At 39.1% G+C, this 12,848-nt stretch overlaps 1 protein-coding gene across 2 annotated transcripts in view; it reads left to right on the forward strand.

The window, feature by feature from the left end:
* LOC124616686 (chitin synthase chs-2) overlaps positions 1-12,848 on the forward strand; it is a 348,580-nt gene that overhangs the window by 235,354 nt on the left and 100,378 nt on the right. The window lies entirely within an intron of this gene.

Raw genomic sequence — 12,848 nt, forward strand, 5'->3', positions numbered from 1 at the left:
TGGCAGAACATTTAGAAGATGCAACAGGTCTACTAAAGAGACTGCATGCACTGCACTTGTCCGTCCTCTTCTGGAGTACTGCTGGCAGTATGGGATCTGTATCAGATAGGATTGACGGAGGACATCGAAAAAGTTCAGAGAAGGGCAGTTCATTTTGTATTATAAGGGAGAGAGTGTCACGGATATGATACGCAAATTGGGGTGGCAATCATTAAAAGAAAGGCGTTTTTCATTGCGGCAAAATATTTTAACGATATTTCAATCACCAACTTTCTCCTCTCAATGCGAAAACATTTTGTTGGCCCCAAACTACTCAGGGAGAAATGAACATCGCAATAAAATAAGAGAAACAAACATTCGAACGGAAAGATTTAAGTGTTCGTTTTTCCCGCATGCTGTTCGAGACTGGAACGGTAGAGGAATAGTCTGAAGGTGATTCTATAAACCTTCCGCTGTTCACTCATGTGTGAACTGCAGAGTAGTCATGCAGATGTATACGAACTCGAAGGCTGGTTTAAACATCACAGGGCTTTACTAGGCAAGGTCATTTTACAAGTGGTATGACGTTGCCTTTGAACTGACTAATCCAGCCAGTTATAAGGGAACTTACATTTTTACTTGGATTCCCAACCACAACGGAATTTGGTATTTTTCACATTAAGAAACACTGACAGAGGTGAAAGAATGAAAAGTGACTCATGAAAACTCTAGAATTAACCGAGGATCGAACCCAGGACCTATGGATCCGTAGTCTGGCACCTCCCCACTTTTTTTCCACTGAGCCACTGGGCCGAAATAAAATAATAAGTAGGGCTTATAAACCACAGCAGACTGACTCTGAAGTCGAAGGACTATTTATATATGGATAAAAATTGAGTCCGTAAAAAAAGAGTGGAAGAGAAAATGATTACTGATTTTGTCGATGTTTCTGACGGTTCATTCCTCGCTCGAGTTAAGTGAGGCTGGCCATTGTAGACCTTTCGGATCTTTTTCTGCCAAGTCGCAAAGCGAACTCGGACGTGGGATGAGAGGATACCCAACTGAAGTGTTTGGCAGGGGATATCGGAGCCCGAACTTGTCTCGCGACTATAAGAACTGTCCCATAGTAACGTCGCTCAAAAATGTTTCTTTAATGTGTGTACACACACCTTTTTGTGCGTAATATGAATGAAGTAGGCGGTTTCCTAGATATATACTGGAGTACCCAAAAATTTAGTCAGTGAGGTTGTAATGCATATGCAAGGAAAAAATTGAGGGAATTATGCAATTGGTGGGGCGATGGAGGGAACACTGGCACGTTACATATTGAGCACAGCTGCTTTGTTCTTTCTTTAATTTTCTAGTTTGGCATCTGTTAGAACGTTCTCACAGACCAGAAAACGCCATATGTTATGATGCACACTTATAACTAAGTTACGTTCGCGTGAATTCTAACAGTTCGTTTCGGTTCAGGTATGGAGTGATAATACTGTAGGCTCAGGTATTCGCTGACTGAATGGGTATTTGAAGCCGGTACATTCTTGTAAAATTGTCACATGAGGGGGAACTCTCACGAACATGTAAAGCAGTTCGTTCATTATCAACTAGGTCATGCTAGCTTTTTATTGTCATTGTGGCAAGGAGCACTGGCTGCCGAAATGGTAGACTACTAACACGTTGTATTGACTGAAAACGCAACTTATAAATAAATGTTGACAGGGAAAGACATAACTAGAGCGCGCAGATGTAAAGTCTTCATATCTCTATTAGCGCTTTCTTTCCGTGAAGAATTAGTATGAAATTTAGAGGAGCAACCGTGGTTGAGTGAAACAGTACAGTGCTCAGACACATGGCCTGTATTCAGAAACAGGCACATTCAAGATGCAATTTGACCATGGTGATTTGCAGGCTAATTCCTTCAACAAAACCGTGTTCAATCTCGCTGTAACTCCAAGTTAATAATGGTGTTTACTTCTCCATCACTGTGGCATTCTGAAATTGCATTAACGGACTTACTAAAACAGGCATACACTCGGACAATAGTATACAAATCAAGGTCGGGATTCCATAGAAAATAAGGGAGAACGCAATTAAATTTGCAGTCTTCGCTAATTCACGAATATCTGGCGAGGAAAGTTGGCCACAGGTATGTTTTGATTAGTGAAAGCGTTACTTGGAAGTGTTACCAAGTGTTCCTTTTCTAACCATGCGTCGGAATCACCAACGAAGTCTTTGCGTGATGCCTAAGTACCGGGCGTAGAACATACGCAGGTTCTCGCGATGCGTTACGTTCGCTTTGCGATAACTCTTTTGAGCACAATTTAGCCAAAGAAACTTACAGTTTTTAACATTCCATACGCACTAGCAACATTTGGTTTCGAGGCGCAACATCGCAAAAAAGACTATTTTTTTCTACGTCAGATACGTACATAATCGTTTACAGATTTGAAACAGCACTTCCTTGGAGAGAGGCACAATGAATCATAGTGATATGCGTGGTGAAATAGGAACCATATTCTGATCTTTTGTTGCCATAGGTCAGATGTGTGGTGGAACAGGAACCATGTTTTGATCTGTAGTTGCTATAGATCAGAACATAGCTCCTATTCCACCACACTTATCACTATGATTCATTGTGGCTTCTCCATGGAAGTACTGTTCCTATTCTATAAACGATTTAGGAGACAATCTCAGCAGCTGACTTACTTTGTTTTCAGACGATTCTGTCGTTTATCGTCTAGTAAAGTCACTAGAGGATCAAAACAAATTGCAAAATGATTTAGAAGAGATATCTGTACGGTGTGGAAAGGGGCAATTTTTTTTTTTACTCAGTAACAAGTGTGAGGTACTCCACATGAGTACTAAAACGAATCCGTTAAATTTCGGTTGCGCGAAAAACACCCAAATTTAAATGTTGTCCATTCAACTAAATACCTAGGGATTACATTACGAACAACTTAAATTGGAACCTTCACAGAAAATGTGGGGAAGGCGAACTATAGACTGCCCTGTATTATCAGAACACTTAGAAGATGTAACAGACCTACTAAAGAGTCTGCCTACACTACGCTTGACAGACCTCTCCTGAGTAGTATTGCTGCGCGGTATGGGATCTCTACCAGATAGTGGATATCGGAAAAGTTCAAACAAGGGCAGCTCATTTGATATTACAGCGGAGAGAGTGTCAGCTGTGATACGAGAGTTGCAATCACTTAAAAATAGGAATTTTTCGATCCAGTGAAATATTTTCATGAAATTTCAGTCACAAACTTCCCCCTCCGAATGCGAAAATATTTTGTTACTCTCACCTACATAGAAGACATAATCACCGTCATAAAACAAGAGAACTCAGAGCTCTCACAGAAAAATTTAGGTATCCGCTTTTTCCATGTGCTACTCGAGAGCGGAATGGAAGGGAAATAGTTCGAAAGTGTTCGATCAACATTCAGCCAAGTGAATTGTGGAGTAGTTTTGTAGATGTACTCCTGCAGCCCTGCAGCCCTGCAGCCAAGCGACTAGCGCGAGGTTTGGTGTTCTCGTAAAGATAAGTTATTTTAGATTATAAAACACATAGATTAGTACTGATTACGTGGTAAATAAGTGTATTAGTGTGCCGTTTAAGTGTACCATTAAAGGTTTCATTTCTCATTACGTAATATAGCAGAAAACGCGAAAAGACCGTACAGTCGTATTTTCTGTTTACGTTCTGCTGCAGCAAATCTATAGAATTTCGTTTAGTTGTTCCTTGCTCTCTCCAGCAATTTAACTTAGCGTACCTCTTCATTATTTAACTAGCATTTCCGGAAAGTAGCGTAAAGTTTAACTTGTTGTTTCAGAAACTTTGCACTTTTGTTTTTGTTTACACACAGTTGCGTATAGGCCAAATTTGTGTAACCATATTTTCGTGTTTATCTGTAATTTAACTGACTTATTCTTAATAAATTATTACGTTTATCATGAGTGAAAAGTGCTTGACTTGCCGTAGAATTGTTAGGTCGGGGCTTTGGTGTGATGGGTGCTGTAGTTTTTTCCATGTGGGTGACTGTAGTGGCGTGGGAATAGGGGAAGTAAATGAGACTCATCAGTGGTTTTGTAGGATTTGTAGTAGAGATAGGAAGATACTGGAACAGGAGGGGAAAATTGCTGCCCTTCAGGCTGAGTTAGACAAGGCCAGGGGAGATCTTGACAGGTTAAGGAGGGAGAAGGGTAAAGAGAGGTGGGAAGTGGCAACAGGCAACAGGAGGAACAGGCCTAGAACTTTGTCTGACAGCTTTATGGTGAATGTGGAAAATAGATTTGACCTGTTGCTTCAGTTAGAAGCTGGTGAGCCTCAAGCAGTTACAGGTGTAGACAGGGCACAACAAACTTTCAGCAGCAAATTGAAAAGTAAGAATGTAGTAAAGAGAAAGAAAGTGTTGTTGTTAGGTAGTTCCCATGGAAGAGGTGTTGGCCAACTCTTGCAGGATGAACTAGGATCAGAATACCAGGTCACCAATTTTTTTAAACCTAGTGCTGGTCTGGAGCAGGTGACAGAGGATTTAGGATCACTTTGCAAAGATTTCACTAAGGAAGACACCGTGGTTATAGTGGGTGGGGCAGGTAACAGTATTGACAGAGATCCTGGGTACAGCATAGAGTGTGACCTGGCGAAGATTGCATCAGCATCGAGGCATACCAGTGTTGAGTTTGTATCTGTTCTTGGGCGCCATGACCGACCTCATTTGAACTCTTCTGTCAAGAGAGTTAATTTGGAGCTGGAACGGCTGCTCATGTCGGGTGCGGGGTCACACATTGGTGTGGTTCATGTTGATTCTGTCAGTAGGTGGGATTATACTAGGCATGGCCTTCACCTCAACAGGAAGGGGAAGGGTAAATTGGCTGGGGAAATAGCAGGAAAGTTAAAGGGGGGAGGCACTGTCATGAGTGGTAAAATACCAGTGGTTATAGGATTCAGAAAAGACCCTTTTTTAGGGTAAGGAGGACAGAAAGAAAACAAATTTTAAGAGAGGTTAGAACTGAGACAAACCTTCAGTTTGAGAAAGAAATCAAAAAACATAATTCCAGCTTATTACATCAACATAAACAGCCATTGGTTAAGAATTTTCAACTGTCAGCAGATATTTTAACTCCATCCAATTTTAAGTCAGTCAATGTGAAATGTCAGCTATCTTTATTGCATCAAAATATTCGAGGACTGAGAAATAAAATTAATGAATTAACTATCTGCATAGATGAATTAGAGTCTTCAAACCCAGCTGACATAATCTGCCTCTCTGAACATCATGTGACCACTGGTATAGAACTTTTAAGTGTTACAGGGTTTAGGTTAGCATCTCACTATTGTAGATCAGAAATGGAGAAAGGAGGAGTTGCCACATTCATCAGGAACTGTCATAAATTTAAGAACATAGACATTCATAAATTTTGCCTAGAACAGCATATGGAAGCATGTGCAACAGAATTAGAATTTCACAAAAAATCTTTCATAATATTAAGTGTATATCGAGCACCTGCAGGTAACTTTAATCTGTTTGTAAACCACCTTGAAGCTGTACTGGCCCATTTAACAACCAAAAACAAAGAAATAGTGGTTGCTGGTGATTTCAATGTAGATTTCCTTAAAGACTCTCCCAATAAGAACCTATTTGAGTTAGTAACACTACCATTCAACTTAATTCCCACAGTAAAGTTCCCCACTAGGATAACCACTTGCTCACAAACAGCCATTGATAATATCTTTATAGAAAAGTCAAATGAACAAAATTATATTACAAAACCAATAGTCAATGGCCTCTCAGACCATGACATGCAGTTCCTTCTGTTAAATGTTAATACTGAACAAGATATAAAATCTGTTAAATCTGAGCTCAAGAGGGTAATCAGTAAGCCAAAAATTGATTATTTTAGGACACTCCTCAGAGACATTCACTGGACTGATGTTTACAGTGCTCATGGCATGAATGAAAAATATAACATTTTTGCTAATAAAGTGCTTACCTTATTTGAACACTGCTTTCCCCCAAAACTTACCAAGGTTAGAGCAAAGTCTACAAAGAAGCCATGGATTACTCGAGGAATAGGGGTATCTTGTAAAACAAAAAGAAAACTGTATCTGTCAATCCGAAACATTTCCAATGTTGATGCTATAGCACATTATAAGAAATACTGCAAAATATTAAAGACTGTAATACGGATGTCAAAGCAAATATATTACAAGGAAAAGATAGTCATATCAGATAACAAAATAAAGACAATATGGGATATAGTGAAGGAGGAGACCGGTAGAACCAGACATGAAGAGGAACAAATAGCATTAAGAGTAAATGATGCATTGGTGACAGATGTGTATAGTATTGCAGAACTTTTTAACAAACATTTTATAACTGTTACTGAAAAGATGGGGTTGTCAGGTTCGGTAGATGCTGCTATGGATTACCTTAGACCAGACATTTCAAGTAACTTCCATAATATGAATTTGACCCTCACTACCCCAACAGAAATAATGTCCATCATAAAATCTTTAAAATCAAAAACATCTAGTGGGTATGATGAAATATCAACAAAGTTAATTAAAGAATGTGATTCTGAGCTAAGTAACATATTAAGCTATCTGTGTAACCAGTCGTTTATCAGTGGAATATTTCCCGAATGGCTGAAATATGCTGAAGTTAAGCCACTGTTTAAGAAGGGAGATAAAGAAATAGCATCAAATTTCCGTCCAATTTCACTGTTGCCAGCATTCTCAAAAATTTTCGAAAAAGTAATGTACAGTCGTCTTTATAACCATCTTATCTCAAATAACATACTGTCAAAGTCACAGTTTGGATTTCTAAAAGGTTCTGATATTGAGAAGGCTATCTACACTTACAGTGAAAATGTACTTAATTCATTAGACAAAAAATTGCAGACAACTGGTATATTTTGTGATCTGTCAAAGGCATTTGACTGTGTAAATCACAATATCCTTTTAAGTAAACTAGAATATTATAGTGTAACAGGAAATGCTGCAAAATGGTTCAAATCTTATATCTCTGGCAGGAAACAAAGGGTGTTATTAGGAAAGAGACATGTATCAAGCTATCAGGCATCATCCAACTGGGAACTAATTACATGTGGGGTCCCACAAGGTTCCATTTTGGGGCCCTTACTTTTTCTTGTGTATATCAATGACCTTTCATCAGTAACATTACCAGATGCCAAGTTTGTTTTGTTTGCTGATGATACAAACATTGCAATAAATAGCAAATCAAGTGTAGTCTTAGAAAGATCAGCCAATAAAATATTTGTAGACATTAATCACTGGTTCCTAGCCAATTCTTTGTCACTAAACTTTGAAAAAACACACTACATGCAGTTCAGAACTTGTAAGGGGTGTCCCAAGAGTATATGTCTAACATATGATGACAAGAAGATAGAAGAAGTGGACGGTGTTAAATTCTTGGGATTACAGCTTGATAATAAATTCAACTGGGAGGAGCACACCACAGAACTGCTGAAGCGTCTTAACAAATCTCTGTTTGCAATGCGAATTTTGTCAGACATAGGGGATATAAAAATGAAAAAGCTGGCATACTATGCTTACTTTCATTCCATAATGTCATATGGGATTATTTTCTGGGGTAATTCATCAAGCCAAGCTAAAGTTTTCCGGGCACAAAAACGTGCAGTAAGAATTATATGTGGTGTGAACTCAAGAACATCCTGCAGAAGCCTGTTTAGGGAACTAGGGATACTAACTACAGCTTCCCAATATATTTATTCCTTAATGAAATTTGTCATTAAAAATATATCACTTTTTCAAACCAATAGCTCAATTCATGGAATCAATACTAGAAATAAGAATAATCTTCACAAGGATTTAAAGTCACTTAGTCTTGTACAAAAAGGTGTGCATTATTCAGGAACACACATTTTCAATAACTTGCCAGCAGCCATAAAAAGCTTAACAACCAATGAAATTCAGTTTAAGAGAAGCCTAAAGGATTTATTGGTGGCCAACTCCTTCTACTCCATTGATGAATTTCTGAGGAAAACCAACTGATTTGTATATAAGTACAACATATCTTCTGCACAATTTCAGTGCAGTAATGTGTTCACTGAAAATTTGTGTGTGTGTGTGTGTGTGTGTGTGTGTGTGTGTGTGTAAGTATAATCTAACTTCTGCACCATTTCAGTGCAGTAATGTGTTCATTGTAAATAAGTATTACAGTAGTTGTATTACATGTTTCTTACCTTATAAATAAATAAAAAACTTTTTTATTTTAAATTCAGTGCAATAGTATTTGTAAAATGACTCTTAGTGTTCATTAAAAAATGACGATCATTCCACTTGGGACCTGTGGAATGGTACATTAGCTTATTTGTTTTAGTTTAAATATTTGTCATGTATTGTTGTTTTTCTGACATGTTCCACATCCTGGAGGACCTCCTCACTACGGATCAATTGGAATGAAAGTAAATCTAATCTAATCTCTCTCTCTCTCTCTCTCTCTCCCCGTCTGAACAGACCTCGAAAGACCCAACAGTACCAACCGGGCAATCACTGGATGCGGATATGGAGAGACATGCGGTCAGCACACTGCACTCCCGGCCGTTGTCAGTTTACGACACTAAAGCTGCTACTCCTTAGTCAAGTAGCTACTCGATTGGTCTCACAAGGGTTGAGTGCACCATGCTTGCCAACAGCATTCAGCAGTGCTGAATGATCAGCACACTGGACAGTCACCGTCCAAGTGCTAACCAAACCCGAAAGTGCTTAACTTCAGTAATCTGACGGGAACCGGTGTAACCACTCCAGCAACGTCGTCGGCATGTAGATTAGAGTTAGGCAACACGATTCTTTTTCTCGATTCGATTCCTACGATTCAATCTCACATTGCGAATCGATTCCTACTATTCGTTCACGATTCTTTCACGATTCATTCTAGTCTGCGATGGCACGATTCTTACGGAATGCAAAAAGTTCTACATCTTACTCACAGATGGCAGGACATGTCTGAAATTGTCAATGGGGTTAGAATCGAACTGTGTCATGATAAGATATGCCAGAAATAGTTTATTTATGAGTAAATATGCATATGACGTTACAAGTGTGATTCTCGATATATACGTGTAATGCCTTAATTGATGAGGGGTCACGTTTAATTTTATTGCATCTATTGTTTTATTTCAGTATGCCAGGAAAGAGGAGTCTATTTGTGCGAAAGGTGGTGCAAAATTACGTGGTATGCCAGTCTGGTTGTGTGGCTTGAACGTATCTAACTGCAGACGTCTGTTTTATAGTAACAAAATCTAGCAGTGAGGCAGACGTGGTTTGGCTCATATCATCCTATGTTTTTCTGTGCTAAGATGTCTTTCCAAGTCCACATCACCCTTGTAATTCATAACGCAGCTGACAGCCCTCCCACACAGCAAATTTAGCTTAACTTTAATTTCTTCTAAATACAAAGCATACGTATTTTGCTTTTAATTTGTATGAGAACTTGCAACTGTCACTACTATTTGCGTGAGAAGACGACATACTTCTAAACAGTAGGATTCAATCGTATACAGTGACATTACTTCACTAAAATTTGGTATGAATCTGAACACGATAATTTTCGAAAACTCGAACATGAAATTATTAATTAAAAAGCTTTTGTTTAAAGATGGTATTACACGGCGATCCGCCAAGAAAGGTATTGGTTAGAGAGCCTATATTCTCTCTATGTAGGCTCTGTAATATTGGTCGAGTGTGACAGCCATTTAGTGGCAGCACTGGTGGAACTAACAGCATTAGCAAACTAGCAGTGAAGTAATGTCGATGTATACGATTGTATCGTACACTTCAGAAGTATGTCGTCTTCTCACATAAATAGTAGTGGCAGAAGCAAGTTCTCAGACAAATTAAAAGCAAAATACCTATGCTTTGTATTTCGACGAAACAAAAGTTAAGCTAAATTTGCAGTGTGTGAGGGCTGACAGCTGCTTTATTATGAAATATAATCCCAGATTTAAAAAGCAAGCGTTTCTGTCAACAAATTCGTACAACAAAGCAAAACAGTCTGTTATACAAAAAGCTGCAGTATTAAGAACATCCAGCGATGATGAGGCAAAACAGCCTGAAGAACAGGAACAATCAGCAGACACGGAGGAAGATTTATTTTGGAAAGATTTTTACTCCAGTGTTCAACGCTCTTCGAGTCAAACTATTACACCCATGACGTCTACAATAATACAATTGGACAAGTATATCGAAATTCAGCCTTTAGTAAGAAAGGCAGACCCTTTTAGATGGTGGAGTGAACATAGGATATACTACCCGAGACTGTACCAGCTCATGTTAAGACGCTTGTGTGTGGTGGAGAGCTCAGTTCCTTGTGAGTGTGTTTTTTCAAGGGCTGGAAATACTCTCACGTCTAACATCGAGGGAGTTAAGAAAGATAATGTTTTTGAACTATAATTTATAAACTGTGTTGTGTGTGTGTGCGTGTGTGTATGTGTAGAACTTTTACGCGAACTGAGCCTGAACTGTATATGTTTGTGACAATACTTGCTTTGAACTGTGTTTAGACAAGAAACTTTGATACAATTATGCAAGTAATCAGTAATCTAATGCTGTAATGTGCATATTACTCTTGTTATTACCATAATGTGTGGAAGACCGAGCTTACCTCTGTTTCTTTTTGTAAAATCTTATTTTTTGGTAGAAGCTACTTATTCAAATAAAGTTGAAAGCAAACAGTTAACTAAATATAAATTTTCATTTCCAAGATAGCAACGATCAGAGGAAACCATGTCTAACCTAAAACATATCTAGGATGATTGTTACTATTGGATCTACAGTAAGTCCACGTGTTCGTTATTCGGATAATGTTATACCGCCATCTCACAAAATTTTGACACACCTCTACTGTAACATCCAATAGTAACAAAGATTTGTGAAATTGTGATATAAAATACTTATTGCGTAAAATCGAGTTTTTTAGGAAACACACCAACATAGATAAACTTAAAAATCAAAATCCGTATCTAAACATAAAATTTTATCCAAACTGTTAAAGCCGTTCCCAAGAAACACGAAATTCGCGTTTTTGTTTAAAAAATTATTTTGTGTAAAATCGCGTGCTGTAAGGAAAGACACCTATATACAGATAATCATAAAAACCAAAACCTTAACTACTTTCAATACGTACTAACAAAGTTTTACGAGATGGCGTTATAAAAACATGTGAAATAGCGTTTTTATAATATAAAATTGCGTTTTTACGAATGGAACTATGTAGGATATATATATATTGTAAAATTGACTTTTTACGAAAGAATGGAATTATGTAGGAGAACTCAAAAAGCAAAAACCAGTCTAAATACGAGGGCAGTTCAATAAGTAATGCAACACATTTTTTTTCTCGGCCAATTTTGGTTGAAAAAACCGAAAATTTCTTGTGGAATATTTTCAAACATTCCCGCTTCGTCTTGTATAGTTTCATTGACTTCCGACAGGTGGCAGTGCTGTACGGAGCTGTTAAAATGGCGTCTGTAACGGATGTGCGTTGCAAACGAAGGGCAGTGATCGAGTTTCTTTTGGCGGAAAACCAGGGCATCTCAGATATTCATAGGCGCTTGCAGAATGTCTATGGTGATCTGGCAGTGGACAAAAGCACGGTGAGTCGTTGGGCAAAGTGTGTGTCATCATCGCCGCAAGGTCAAGCAAGACTGTCTGATCTCCCGCGTGCGGGCCGGCCGTGCACAGCTGTGACTCCTGCAATGGCGGAGAGTGCGAACACACTCGTTCAAGATGATCGACGGATCACCATCAAACAACTCAGTGCTCAACTTGACATCTCTGTTGGTAGTGCTGTCTCAATTGTTCACCAGTTGGGATATTCAAAGGTTTGTTCCCGCTGGGTCCCTCGTTGTCTAACCGAACACCATAAAGAGCAAAGGAGAACCACCTGTGCGGAATTGCTTGCTCGTCATGTGGCTGAGGGTGACAATTCCTTGTCAAAGATTGTTACAGGCGATGAAACATGGGTTCATCACTTCGAACCTGAAACAAAACGACAATCAATGGAGTGGCGCCACACCCACTCCCCTACCAAGAAAAAGTTTAAAGCCATACCCTCAGCCGGTAAAGTCATGGTTACAGTCTTCTGGGACGCTGAAGGGGTTATTCTGTTCGATGTCCTTCCCCATGGTCAAACGATAAACTCTGAAGTGTATTGTGCTACTCTTCAGAAATTGAAGAAACGACTTCAGCGTGTTCGTAGGCACAAAAATCTGAACGAACTTCTCCTTCTTCATGACAACGCAAGACCTCACACAAGTCTTCGCACCCGAGAGGAGCTCACAAAACTTCAGTGGACTGTTCTTCCTCATGCACCCTACAGCCCCGATCTCGCACCGTCAGATTTCCATATGTTTGGCCCATTGAAGGACGCAATCCGTGGGAGGCACTACGCGGATGATGAAGAAGTTATTGATGCAGTACGACGTTGGCTCCGACATCGACCAGTGGAATGGTACCGTGCAGGCATACAGGCCCTCATTTCAAGGTGGCGTGAGGCCGTAGCATTGAATGGAGATTACGTTGAAAAATAGTGTTGTGTAGCTAAAAGATTGGGGGATAACCTGGTGTATTTCAATGCTGAATAAAACAACCCCTGTTTCAGAAAAAAATGTGTTGCATTACTTATTGAACTGCCCTCGTACAAATTTTCATCCAAATCGTTAGGGCCGTTTTCGGGATACGCGAAATATAATACATAAAGTGCTATTGCTCGTGTGTAAAGAAGGTGTGTGTGTTTTGCATTGCATCTGCAACAAATAAGACGTACATATTTATTCATCATACTTGGATTTCTTGATTTTAATCGTGTGTATTGGGAGCT

The sequence above is a fragment of the Schistocerca americana genome, chromosome 5, assembly GCF_021461395.2.
Source record: "Schistocerca americana isolate TAMUIC-IGC-003095 chromosome 5, iqSchAmer2.1, whole genome shotgun sequence".
In the NCBI taxonomy this organism is placed as follows: Eukaryota; Metazoa; Arthropoda; class Insecta; order Orthoptera; family Acrididae; genus Schistocerca; species Schistocerca americana.